This window comes from Amborella trichopoda, chromosome 1, assembly GCF_054954075.1.
Source record: "Amborella trichopoda isolate Santa Cruz 75 chromosome 1, AtrichopodaSantaCruz75HAP2 v2.0, whole genome shotgun sequence".
Taxonomy (NCBI): domain Eukaryota; kingdom Viridiplantae; phylum Streptophyta; class Magnoliopsida; order Amborellales; family Amborellaceae; genus Amborella; species Amborella trichopoda.
This window is the reverse complement of record NC_142336.1, coordinates 19,344,786-19,359,520: the sequence shown is the minus strand read 5'-3', so window position 1 is coordinate 19,359,520 and position 14,735 is coordinate 19,344,786.

Sequence of the window (14,735 nt, the reverse complement as noted above, 5' to 3'; positions counted from 1 at the left end):
GAAGGAAACATACAACATTGTAGAAACTATTGAGGTATCAAACTTATCAGCCACACTTAAAGTTATGGGACAGGGTGATTGAGCAACAATTAAGGCATGAAATAAGTGTATCAAAAAATCAATTTAATTTTATGCCAATGAGGTCAGCAACTGAGGTCATTCTCCTACTTAGACAATTGATAAAAAAGTTCAGGGCGAAAGGAAAAGACCTCCACATGGTCTTTCTTGATCTGGAGAATGCTTATAATATAGTACCTTGAGCTGTAATTTAGTGGGTGCTAAAAAAGAAAGGAGTCTCCACACACTACATCGAGTAGGTGAGAGATATGTACGAAAGACCACTAACTAGTGCGCGAACAATTAATGGATAGACGAGTGAGTTTTCAGTGGCAACAGGTCTACATCTAAGGTCAGCATTGAACCCATATCTCTATGTCTTAGTTATGAATAACTTAACTAGGCACCTACAAGATGAGGTACTGTGGTGTATATTGCTCGCAGATGATATAGTTTCAATCGATGAGAGCCAAAACGACATCAATACAAAGTTAAAACTTTGGAGGGATACTCTAAAATTTAAAAGTTTTAAAATTAGCCGGACTAAAACAGAATATATGGAATATAGGTTTAGTAATAATAGGGGTAGAGATAGGGAATTAGTTAAGGTTGAAGGACAAAAAATACCAAAAAAAGCACATTTTCGATATTTTGGATCAAGAATTGAGAAAAATTCAGAGATTGAGGAAGAAGTCGCATATAGAATTAGAGCTAGTGGGCGAAGTGGAAATGTGCAACAAGAGTTTTATATGATCGTTGCATAACAATGGGTAGAATGTTAGATAGTCAAGAAACAACATACTTATAGAATGAGTGAAGTTAAGAATGAAGATGTTGAGATGGATGGGTGGCAAGAAAAGAAGGGGTAAAATTTAAAGTAAATATATATGAGACAGTTTGGGTGTGGCATCAATAGACGAGAAGATGAGAGAAAGTAGACTTAGGTGGGTTTGTCATATGCAGCGTATACCCAATAAAACACTTGTTAAGAGGTGTGAGTTAGTTCATATGGAAGGTTTAAAAAGGGCAAAGGGTAGGCTCGAAAGGAAATGTTGGAAGCAGTGAAAAAAGATATGAGAACATATAGCTTCACTGAGGGTATGACTCTTGATAGAGCAGAATGGGGAACCATGATTTGGGAAAATGATATGACGATGATGATGATGATCATTATAAAATTTGGATTTCGGAATCGAACATACAAATAAGAAATTACAAAGTTTTAAAGTACTAGTTTGGTATAAATTAATGGTGTTCCCTTAAGGATTAGTTGTCTTTTCTCTAGTTTCCTAAATTTTAGCTTCCTGAAAAAACCTAATATACAATCTCCAAATTTATTTTATATTGGGGTGTGGTTTGCATAAAATTGCAACCTAAACGATCAAAGTTAAGTGCACCACCAAATTTTATCATTGGATATAATTTTGGCGTAAAAACTTTCAAGGATAACCTAAAAAGCCATTTTTGCCTCTAATTATTAAATTTTAAACTCCAAAAATAGTTCAAATCAAGTAGACTTATATGCACATGAAAAATCTTGAAAATAGTTGGTTCAGATAATGTGTTGCAGACAGTGCTCAAAACAACCGATCGGGCCAATTAGTCGGTCTTGGCCCGATCCAATTACTTCGACCAATTCCAACTAGATCGACCTATTAGTGCCTCGATCTTTTTTGAAAAATGCAATTTTGGTAAAAAAGTCCCAGAACAAATGTAAAAAAATTTTTACATGTACGTTTTTTTAAATATTGTCATGTAAAAAAATCAAAAAAATAAATATTATAAGCACAATTGGGTTTCAGAGAAAATGATTAGGCACTTGAAGCAATACTTTTTCATTGATCAATATATAATAAATATATATTATATATAATATGTAATAACTAGACATAGTCTAATATAATTTATTTTAATAAAATAAATATAAATATATAACATATAACAAATAATATAATATATAATATATAATATATAATATATAATATATAATATATAATATATAATATACAATATATAATATACAATATGTAATATACAATATGTAATATACAATATGTAATATACAATATATAATATACAATATATAATATACAATATATAATATACAATATATAATATACAATATATAATATACAATATATAATATACAAATATATAATATACAATATATAATATACAATATATAATATACAATATATAATATACAATATATAATGTACAATATATAATATACAATATATAATATACAATATACAATATACAATATATAATATATAATATATTATGATATAATAGAATATTATGAAATTTACTTTACAATAAACAATCAATAATAATATAAAATAAATATAAACACCTTTAAAATATAATAAATAAGAAATTTATTTTATTTTAAAAGTAAAAGATTCAAAAAAAATTCTTTATGATATTAATATTTTTTATAATATTAATATTTGAATTGAAATTTCATTTTCTATAATATAAATAGAGTATCAATAAATTCGATAATCTAATTTAAAATAGAAATAATTGAACTACAAATTCAATATGAATTACAAATTGAATAGAATTAATAATTAGATTAGAATGATAGAATATTAGAATGAATAGAATTCATTAATTAATGATAGAATGAATTATTATTCTTAATAATGAATGTAATTGTAAAAAGGGTGGCTTCTATAAGATTGCAACCTTAAACAATCCAATTAAACCGCACCTCCAAATTTTATCATAACATATAATTTTGGTGCAAATATTTCTTAGTATTATCTGAAAATCTATTTTTATCTCTAATTATAAAATTTTAAACTTCAAGTAGATCTATAAACGTATGAAAATTTTGATAATGGACAGTATCACACCCCAAGCTTACTAACATTCCAGAGGTGTGACATACTAATCCTAAAAACAAAATAAATTCGAAATTTATCCTATACAAATTTTTCCATTCACAAGCTTTCAGGACTTATAAGTAACCAGCAAAACATTTTGGCCATAATTTCTGAAAGGTAGAAATTCCGAGAGGCATTCTTGAAATGTAACATTATTAACAATTTATTATTAATAGAAGAATTCTCATGAAAATCCATAGCTAAATACAGAATTCTCAACTGTCTAATATCCTTAACAATAAATAGGCATATCACAATTCATGTTACAGAAATACGTAAAACTTATAACATAAAATACCAAATTTTAACCAACTGTTTTTTAGGAAAGATAAGGCCACTTGCACATAATACTTACAGTATCAAAATTCATACTGATAAACGGAAAGACAGAAAAAGCAGTTTTTAAATAACTATTTTACAAAAAATTGTGATCGCTTACACATAAAATTTATAAAATAAAGATGATGGATGGAAATAACATAATTGTATTAAAAAGATTAATTTTCAAGACAATGAGGTCACTTATTTTTATATGTCACGTAATGGCTATGTTGTTACTACTGTCAGAGCAAGATTGAGATTACTAACTTTCAGCTACAGGTATGGGAAAAATAGATCAATGAGTTTATATGGAAAAACAGAGTATATAAAAATATGTTCATATAAGTGATAGAAATATTATATGCCTATGAGAGAGAAACAAAGATATCATTGTTTGTATAAAATATTATTAATACTTTTTTTATAGAATAATATCATTTTTATGAGAATATTATAGTTACGAATATAGCAAAAAAATATAGTATGATACATAAAGGACAAGTTAAAATTATATGGTATGATCTAAATTTGGGTTATTAATGTGTAAGATCGTGATATTATCTATCATTTTATCCGTGCTCTTCATAATAAATTATAATATATGGATGCCATATAGTCTTTACATCCTTACAAATTTTATATACTATCTTTAATAAAATTATTATAATTTAGGAGAATATGGATATAATATTAATATGGGAGGGGAAGAGAGAGGAGAGAGAATAAAATTCGTTTTTTTTTTCAAATATATATAACTAATTATATTATATGAAAGGGAAAGATAGAGAGAGAATGAGAAACTAATAAATATACTTATTAAAATGAAAAGAATAAGATTATTATTAATATAATATTAATATGGTGAGGTGATGATTGATGATAAGAGAAAAGATGATGATACTAATATCATTAGAGAGAGAATAGTAATGAAAATGAATAAAAGAGAGAGAAGATTTACGTGAAGGGAGAAATTACAATTTTTTATGAGCTTGATGATTAGCTCATGAGGGGAAAAAGGCCTTTTTACAGTGAGTTTAAGTATTTCTCCTTATGACATATATCCAAGTATGTGTCATATCTTTTGCTTAGTTGTCACTTGTATATGTGATACATCATCCTTCTCAAGACACTTCACCAACATAAAATGGCACTTCATTACTCCTTATTTCCTATTGACAACTCAATATTCCTTAATTTCTAAACATGATACCTCAATATTTATTGAGTTTTAATCATGAAAACTCAATATTGAGTTGATTTATTATTTTAATGATTTTAACTTATTAGGCTAAACGTGAAAGGAAAGTTTTTGGTAGTCCCAAGGATTGTAATAAGCTATCACTATAAGTGTTTTATATTATTTACCTTCTATTTATTATTATTATTATTATTATTATTATTATTATTATTATTATTATTATTATTATTATTACTGCTATTATTATTGCTATTATTACTACTAGTATTACTATTATTATTATTATTATTATTATTATTATTATTATTATTAGTATTAATATTATTATTATTATTACTACTATTATTATTACTTTAGTCCAAAATTCCAATATCATTATTATTTTAGTCCAAAAATTTTAGATCATCACATTCTCCTCAAGTTTAAGAAATTTAGTCATCTAAATTTTCATACTTAATTGCTAAAAAAGATCAGGGTATTTTTCCTTGATTTCGTCTTCTCGTTCCCAAGTTGACTCTACCTTTGAATGGTACTGCCATAAAACACGGACTAGAGGAATTTCTTTGTTGTGCAACACCTGCACCCTCTTATGCAGTACCAATATTGACTGTTCTATGAATGTCAGGTCTTCTCCGATTGGTAGAGGTTCATATTTCAAAATATGGGATGGGTTGGGCTGATACTTTCATAATAAGGATACATGGAAGACATTATGGATGTTTTCTAGTTCGGGCGGTAAGGTTAGTCTATATGCTACGCTTCCGATTCTTTCCGGTATTTCAAAGAGTCTGATGTAGCATGGGCTTAGTTTCCTTTCTTACTGAACCTCATGATGCCTTTGGTTAGTGATACCTTTAGGGAAACCCGATCACCTATCTCAAATCAAGGTGTTTCTGTCTAATATCAGCGTAACCTTTTTGTCGACTATGAGCTGTCCCGAACCTTTTTCGAATTATTATTATTTTGTCTGAGGTTATCCGAACAAGTTCTGACCCCAAAATCCTTCTTTCACCAACATCGTCCCAACAGATGAGTGACCCGCATTTTCTTCCATATAGGTCTTCATGTGGTGCCATCTAATAGAGCTTTTTTTACATTTTCCTCCTCAGGGACGCAGATCCGACATCTAAATCTTAATAAGTCTTCACTGCTTATAGTGAATTGATCTCTTTTCCCAATGTCATTTCCTTTATAATTTTTATAAGCTGAGGGTCCCTTTTTTACGTTACCCGAATCTGTTGAACTAATTGAGGTTCTGTCCTTATGTTGGCAACCATACTCTACCAATACAGACAGAGTCGGATGCCAATCCACTATCTCTTCTAACAACTTCATTTATTGAATCATTAGATTAGCTAACATTCCTGCAGGGTATTTCAAACTCTTATGATCAATATATATTTCAAATTTCTCACCATATAAATAAGGCCTCCAAATTTTTAAGGTAAATACTATTGCAGCTAGCTCCATGTCATGAATTGGATACTTCTTCTTATATTCCTTCAATTGTCTGGATGCATATGCGACTACCTTCCCATGTTGGATTAATGCACAACCCAAGCCTTTCTGTGAAGCATCACTATAAATCACAAATCCCCTACTCCCTTAAGGAATAGTTAGGATAGGTACTGAAGTTAATCGAGCCATTAGTTTTTGAAAACTCTCTTCACATTCTATTGTCCACTAGAAATTGACATTTTTCTGTGTCAATCCCAGTTAATGAGATTACACTTCGAGAAAATCATCCCTCTACAAATCTTCTGTAATATCCTGCCAATCCTAAAAAACATTGGTCTTCAATCACATTACTTGGTTGTTTCCAATCAACAACGATTTTAACCTTTGAAGGATCAACTGAAAAACCTTCCTTTTATATTACATGTCCTAAAAATGTCACTTGTTCTAGCCAAAACACACATTTACTCAATTTGGCATACAACTTTTTTTCTCTTAGCAATTGCAATACTATTTTTATATGTTGCTCATGTTCCTCCTGATCCTTGGAATAGATTCGAATATCATCAATGAATACTACAGTAAACTTATCCAAAAAGAGCGTAAAGACTCGATTCATCAAATCAATAACTACAGCTGATACAATGGTTAGTCCAAAAGGCATGACTAAAAACTCATAATGGCCATACCTTGTTGTAAAAGTTGTCTTGGGAATATCATCAGTTTTAATCTTAAGCTGATGGTACTCAGATCTAAGATCAATTTTTTAAAATACTTGTGATCCTTGTAACTGATTAAATAAATCATCAATTCTAGGTAGTGGATACTTATTTCTCACTGTTAGCTGGTTTAGTTGTCTATAATCGATACACAACCTCATGGACCTATCTTTCTTTTTAACAAACAATACCGGAGCACCCCAAGGTGATACACTAGGTCTGATAAAACCTTTACTTAATAATTCTTTCAGTTGTTGTTTAAGTTCCTTCAGTTCTGCAGGTGCCATTCGATAAGGGGCTTTAGAAATTGGGGTTGTTCCTGAGAGTAACTCAATGGAGAATTCAATTTCCTTGTTGCGTGATCCCGACAATTCCCCAGGGAATACATCTGGAAATTCCCAAACAACGGTAATGTAGTGTAAGGCAAGAACACCTTGACATCCTTAATATAGGTAAGAAAGCCTTGACATCCCCTTCAAAGGAGGCGATTAGCCTGAATGAAGGAGATTAAGTATGTGGGAGACCTCTTTAACACCCTCCAGGTAAAACACCGGTTGATTCGGAATACAAAAGGTGACCATTTTCTTGTTGCATGGTAGGCAAAGAGCCAATCCATGATAAGATTACATCAAAATCTTGACTTTCTAAAAGTATTAAATCCACCAACAGTTCATTTTCTTCTCACACAAGATTTATATATTAGATTGGTAACGACTGAACTCCCCATAGGTGTGGCTACCTCTAAAATGTATTCCAATTGTTCTGGTTCTACTTTTAAATGGCATGTAAATTGTGATGATATAAATGAATGAGTAGATCCTGAATCAAACAAAACATGAGCCATATTTTGGAAGATAGTGTACCTTGGATCACCGATTTTGAGGCTTGGGCATCATGCTGGGTGATTGCAAATACTCTTCCCTTCATTTAAGGCTTTTGAGCTGCCACTTCTTGCTTTGGAAGTTGTTGCATCTACATGCTAAGACATTTCTTGATCTAGTGCCCCAATTTCCCACATTTATAACATGCTCTAGTGTCTCAATAATAGGGGGTTAATCAATGCTTTTTCCCACATTTTTTACATGGTACTGGTGGACTGTGAAATGATGTTAGTCTTGGTCTTTTGTTTGCCCTTTCTAATTGTTGTTGATTAGATGGCGTTGGTTTAACATGACCTCTATGGTTTTTTCCTTTTTTGGTAATCTTAGCAGTCTTTTTCAACAATTTGGGCTCGATTCACTATTTTGGCATAAGTTCCAAGTTTTAAGACTGATATTCTACTTCTGATGGCTGGTTTGATGCCCCTTCAAAAAATTTCACCTTTCTTGCTTCATTGTTGACCATTTGTAGAGAAAACCTGACCAATTCAGTAAATTTGGCCTCGTACTACGTTACTGCCTTATTTCCCTGGACTAATTCCAGAAATTCCATTTCTTTTTTATCTCGAATAAAATCTGGGAAGTACTTCTTATTGAATATCTCTCAAAATACTTCCCAAGTCAATGATTTATTTTCTAAGACAATTACTCTTTTAGCCATCCGCCACTTGTGCTCTGCTTCACCTTCCAACAAAAAGGTTGCCAAAGTAACCTTTTTATCCTCAGGACATTCCATTACTTCGAATATTTTCTCTAATTGCATAATCCATTCCTCTACTTCTAGTGGATCTCTAGCACTCTTAGAGAAAGGTGGGTTTAATTTCTTAAATTGTTCGATACTACACCCATTACTTCCTATAACTGACTGCTTAGGTGGATTGTTGTTCTGCATCTGATACTGTATAAGAACAACCACATTTTCAAAAATTTTATGAATTTCCTCCATGCTAGCTCCAATTACACGAGACCTTGATATTGTAATTATCTGTTCATACAATAAGTATGATTTAGAGCATATTCCTATGCAAATTTCCTAAGAATCCTAAAGTTATTGCTCTGATACCAAATTGTCACACCCCAAGCTTGCTAACATTCCTGAGGTGTGACATACTAATCTTAAAAACAAAATAAATTCGAGATTTATACTATATATATTGCTCTAAAGCCAAATTTTTCCATTCACAAGCTTTTTAGACTTGTACAAAATTTATTTCACAGCTTGTACTAACACGAGGATATACATATATATATACATAACATTAATAGTAAGAAAGTTACAAGAGTGAATTTGTCTATTACAAACTTCTTCAAAGCTTTTCCTGCTACTCCTACTGAATAGTAAGGCTGTAATTACCCTGAAAAGAGTACATAATAGTTTGATGAGTTTAACTACTCAATAAGTGACAATCATAGTCCTAAAAGTAATCATGGTTAGAAGATATCAACATTTTAAAAAAAAAGCGATGTCCATTAAAAACAATAATAGGAAGAGCATTTATGTACAACAATTTCACTTTCAGGAATACATAATAAAGACAGTTTAACAGAAATGCAAAATTCAAAGGATTTCACAAAGTACGATACTGGCGTCCCAAGTAGGTCACCTATATACCCCACCAGCGTCCTGATGGGCCTACTTAATCCCTACCGGCGTCCCGAATAGGTCCACTTAATCTCTGCAGGTCCACTCATACCTCACGAGCATACCGAGTAAGTCCACGTAATCCCTTTCGATGTACCGGATAGGTCTACTTACACCTCATCGGCAAATCAGATGAGTCCACTTAGTCCCTATTGGCGTCCCGAATAGGTCTACTTGTACTTAAATTATTTGTAAAACTCTTTTAACATCAGACAACAACAATATCATATATTAAAAATATACTTGATATCCTTAACATGAATTCACTTGAATAAATTTATAACAATCACTTTTACTGAAATATCTATAAGTAACCAGTCAAACATTTTAGCAATAATTTCTAAAAGGTAGCAGTTCCGAGATGCATTCTTGAAATGTAAAATAGATAAACAATCTATTATTAATAGAAGAACTGTCATGAAAATCCAGGGGTAAAAACATAATTCTCAACTGTCTAATATCCTTAACAATAAACAGGCATATCACAAATCATGTTATAGAAACACGTAAAACTTATAGCATAGAATTCCAAATTTTTAACCAACTGTTTTTCAGGAAAATTAAGACCACTTGCACATAATACTAACAGTATCAAAATTCATACTGATAAACAAAAATACAGAAACAACAGTTTTTAAATAACTATTTTACATAAAATTGTTATCGCTTACTCATAAAATTTATAAAATAAAGATGATTGACGGAAAAAATATAATTGTACTAAAAAGATTATTTTTCAAGACAATGAGGTCACTTACTTTTATATGTCACAAGATGGCTATGTTGTTACTACAGCCAGAGCAAGAATGGGATTATTAGCTTTCAGCTACAGGTATGGGAAAAATAATGTATATAAAAATATGTTCATATAAGTGATAGAAATATTATATGCCTATGAGAGAGAGAAACATAGATATCATTGTTTTTATAAAAATATTACTAATCCTATTTTTATGGAATAATATTATTTTTATGGGAATATTGTAGTTATGAATATATCAAAAATATATAGTATGATAGATAAGGATAAGTTAAAATTATATGGTATGGTCTTAATTTGGGTTATTAATGTGAGATTGTGATATTATCTATCATTTTATCCATATTCTTCATAATAAATTATAATATATGGATGCCATATAGTCTTTACATCCTTACAAATTTTATATACTATATTTAATAATTTCATTATAATTTAGGAGATTAAGGATATGATATATGGGAGGGGAAGAGAGAGGAGAGAGAATAAAATTCGTTTTCTTTTCAACTATATATAACTATTTATATTCGGTGAAAGGGGAAGATAGAGAGAGAATGAGAAAATAATAAATATACTTATTAAAATAAAAAGAATAAGATTATTATTAATATAATACTAATATGATGAGGTGATGATTGATGATAAGAGAATAATGATATTATAATCATAATATTAATATTATGAGATGATGATACTAATATCATTAAAGAGAGAATAGCAATGAAAATGAATAAGAGAGAGAGGACTTACTTGCAGAGAGAAATGACAATTTTTGATGAGCATGATGATTAGCTCATGGGGGAAAGGGCCTTTTTTTATAGCGAGTGTAAGTGTAAGTATTCTTCCTTATGACATATGTCCAAGTATATGTCATATCTTGTTGTTTAGTTGTCACATGTATATGTGACACATCATCCTTTTCAAGACACTTTACCACCGTAGAATGACACTTCATTAACTCCTTATTTTTTTTCATTACTCCTTATTTCCTAATCATGACAACTCAATATTCCTTAATTTCTAATCGTGACAGCTCAATACCTCTTTTATTTTTAATCATGACAACTCAATATTCCGCTTATTTATTATTTTAATGATTTTAATTTATTAAGTTAAACGTGAAAGGAAAGTATGTTTAGTCCCATGCAGCCTTAATATTGTAATAGACTATCACTATAAGTTTTTTATATTATTTACCCTCTATTTATTAATATTAATAATAATAATAATAATAATAATAATAACAACAACAACAACAACAACAACAACAACAACAACAACAACAACAACAACAACAACTACTACATTAATATTATTGTTATTATTATTGTTATTATTGTTATTATTGTTATTGTTATTGTTGTTATTGTTATTGTTGTCATTGTTATTGTTGTCATTGTTATTGTTGTTATTGTTGTTATTGTTGTTATTATTGTTATTATTGTTATTATTGTTATTATTATTATTGTTGTTGTTATTATTGTTATTATTGTTGTTATTGTTATTATTGTTGTTATTGTTATTATTGTTGTTATTGTTATTATTGTTATTATTTTTAGTATTATTATTCTTATTATTGCTACTATTGTTACTATTGTTATTATTCTTCTCATTGTTGTTATTGTTATTGCTATTGTTATTGTTATTGTTATTGTTATTGTTATTATTATTATTTTTTTATTGTTATTATTATTATTTTTATTATGATTATTATTATTTTATTATTATTATTATTATTATTATTGTTATTATTATTATTATTATTATTATTATGATTATTATTATTATTATTATTATTATTGTTACTATTATTATTATTATTATTATTATTATTATTATTATTATTATTATTATTATTATTATTATTATTATTATTATTGTTACTATTATTATTATTATTATTTTTTTATTATTTTTTTATTTTTTTTTTGTTGTTGTTGTTGTTGTTGTTGTTGTTGTTGTTATCATTATAATTACTATTATTATTATTATCCTTGTTGTTATTGTTATTATTATTATTATTGTTATTATTGTTATTATTCTTATTATTGTTATTATTATTATTGTTACTATTGTTATTATTGTTATTATTGTTACTATTGTTACTATTGTTATTATTGTTATTATTGTTATATCATTATTATTTTAGTCCAAAAATTTCAGATCATCACATTCTCCTCCCGTTAAAAAAATTTAGTCCTCTAAATTTTCATACCTAATTGCTGAAAAAGATCAGGGTATTTTTTCTTGATTTTGTCTTCTCATTCCCAAGTTGAGTCCTCCTTTGAATTGTACTTCAGCAAAATACGAATTAGAGGAACTTCTTTGTTGTGCAACACCTGCACCCTCCTATCCAGTACCAATATTAGCCATTCTATGAATGTCAGGTCTCCTCTAATTGGTAGAGGTTCATATTTCAAAATATGGGATGGGTCGGGCTGATACTTTCGTAATAAGGATACATAGAAGGCATTATGGATGTTTTCTAGTTCGGGCAATAAGGCTAGTCTATATGTTACGCTTTCAATCCTTTGTAGTATTTCAAAGAGTCTGATGTAGTGTGGGCTCAATTTTCCTTTCTTGCCGAACCTCATGATGCCCTTGGTTAGTGATACCTTTAGGAAAATCTAATCACCTATCTTAAACTCAAGGTCTCTCCATCTATTATCGGCGTAACATTTTTTTCGACTCTAACCTGTCCTGAACCTTTTCCGAATTAATGCTATTTTGTTTGAAGTTATCTAAACAGTTTCTGCTCCAAAATCCTTCTTTCACCAACCTTGTCCTAATAGATGGGTGACTTGCATTTTCTTCCATATAGGGCTTCATATGGTGCCATCTGAATAGTGGCTTGGAAGTTGTTATTATCGCAAACTCAATCAGTGGTATACGATCATCCCAACTTCTTGCAAAGTCCATAACACTGGCCCTTAACATATTTTTTAAGATTCGGATAGTCCTTTCTGATTGCCCATCCATTTAGGGGTGAAAAGCAGTACTAAAGGTGAGTCTTGTCCCTAAAGCTGCTTGGAGCTTAGCCCAAAATCTAAAAGTAAACCATGTGTCTCAGTCCGATACATTACTGATCGGAACTCCGTGCAATCACACTATTTCCTTAATGTGCAATTGGGCTAGTTGATCTAAAGTGTAGGTCATGCGAACCGATAGAAAGTAGGCAGCTTTGGTTAGCCGGTCCACAATAATCCAAATGCTAACATGCCTTGAACTAGTTCTTGGCAAACCGAAGATAAAGTCCATAGAAATGTGCTCCCACTTCCATTCTGATATTGGTAAGGGGTTGTAATAACCCAGTTGGCTTTTGATGCTCATCTTTTACTTGTTGGCATGTTAGACACTTTGAAACAAATACTGCTACCTCTTTTGTCATATCATTCCACCAGTAGGTTTTCTTCAAGTCTTGTTACATCTTAGTACTCCCGAGATGAATGGTATAGCAAGAGTGATGTGCTTCTTCCAAGATAGTTTTCTTTACATTTTCATCATCTGGGACGTAGAACCGACCTCTGAATCTTATAGAGAATTGGTCTCTTTTTCCCAGCTTTATTTCCTCTATAATTTTTATAAGTTGAGGGTCCCCTTTTTGTGCTACTTGAATCAGTTGAACTAATTGAGGTTCTGCCCTTATGTTGGCAACCATACCTACTCTACCATTAAGGGACAAAGTCGGATGCCAATCCACTATCTCTTCTAACAACTTCATTTCTTGAATAGTTAGATTAACTAACATTCCAATAGACTTTCTACTTAGAGCATCTAGCACAACATTAGCCTTTTCTGAATGATAATGGATTGTACAATCATGGTCTTTTAAGAAATCCATCCAGCTTACATGCGGCATATTTAAATCTTTTTGGGAAAAGAGGTATTTCAGACTCTTAGGATCTGTATATATTTCAAATTTCTCACCATACAGATAATGCCTCAAAATTTTTAAGGCAAATACCATTGCAGCCAGCTCTAAGTCATAAATTGGATACTTCTTCTCATATTCCTTCAACTATTTGGACGCCTATACGACTACCTTCCCATGTTGCATTAATGCACAACCCAAGTCTTATAAATCACAAATCGGGAATAGTTAGGATAGGTACTGAAGTTAATCGAGCCTTTAGTTTTTGAAAACTCTCCTCATATTCCTTTGTTCACTTGAACTTGATATTTTTCTGTCTCAATCGAGTTAATGGGATTGCAATTCGTGAGAATCCCTCTACAAATCTTCTATAATATCCTGCCAATCCCAAAAAACTTCGGTCTTCAGTCACATTACTTGGTTGTTTCCAATTAACAACGATTTTAATCTTTGAAGGATCACCTGATAAACCTTCCATTGATATTACATGTCCGAAAAATGTCACTTGTTCTTACCAAAACTCACATTTACTTAGTTTAGCATACAACTTCTTTTCTCTTAGTAATTGCAATGCTATTTTTATATGTTGCTCATGTTCCTCTTGATCCTTGGAATAGATTAGAATATTATAAATGAATACCACGATAAACTTATCCAAAAAGGGCTTAAAGACTCGATTCATCAAATCCATAAATGCAGCTGGTGCATTGGTTAGTGCAAAGGGCATGACTAAAAATTCATAATGGTCATACCTTGTTCTAAAAGCTGTCTTGGGAATATCATCACTTTTAATCTTAAGCTGATGGTACCCAGATCTGAGATCAGTTTTTTAAAATACCCTTGTAACTGATCAAATATATCATCATTTTTAGGTAGTGGATACTTATCTTTCATGGTTACCTGGTTTAGCTGTCTATAATCGATACACAACCTCATGGAC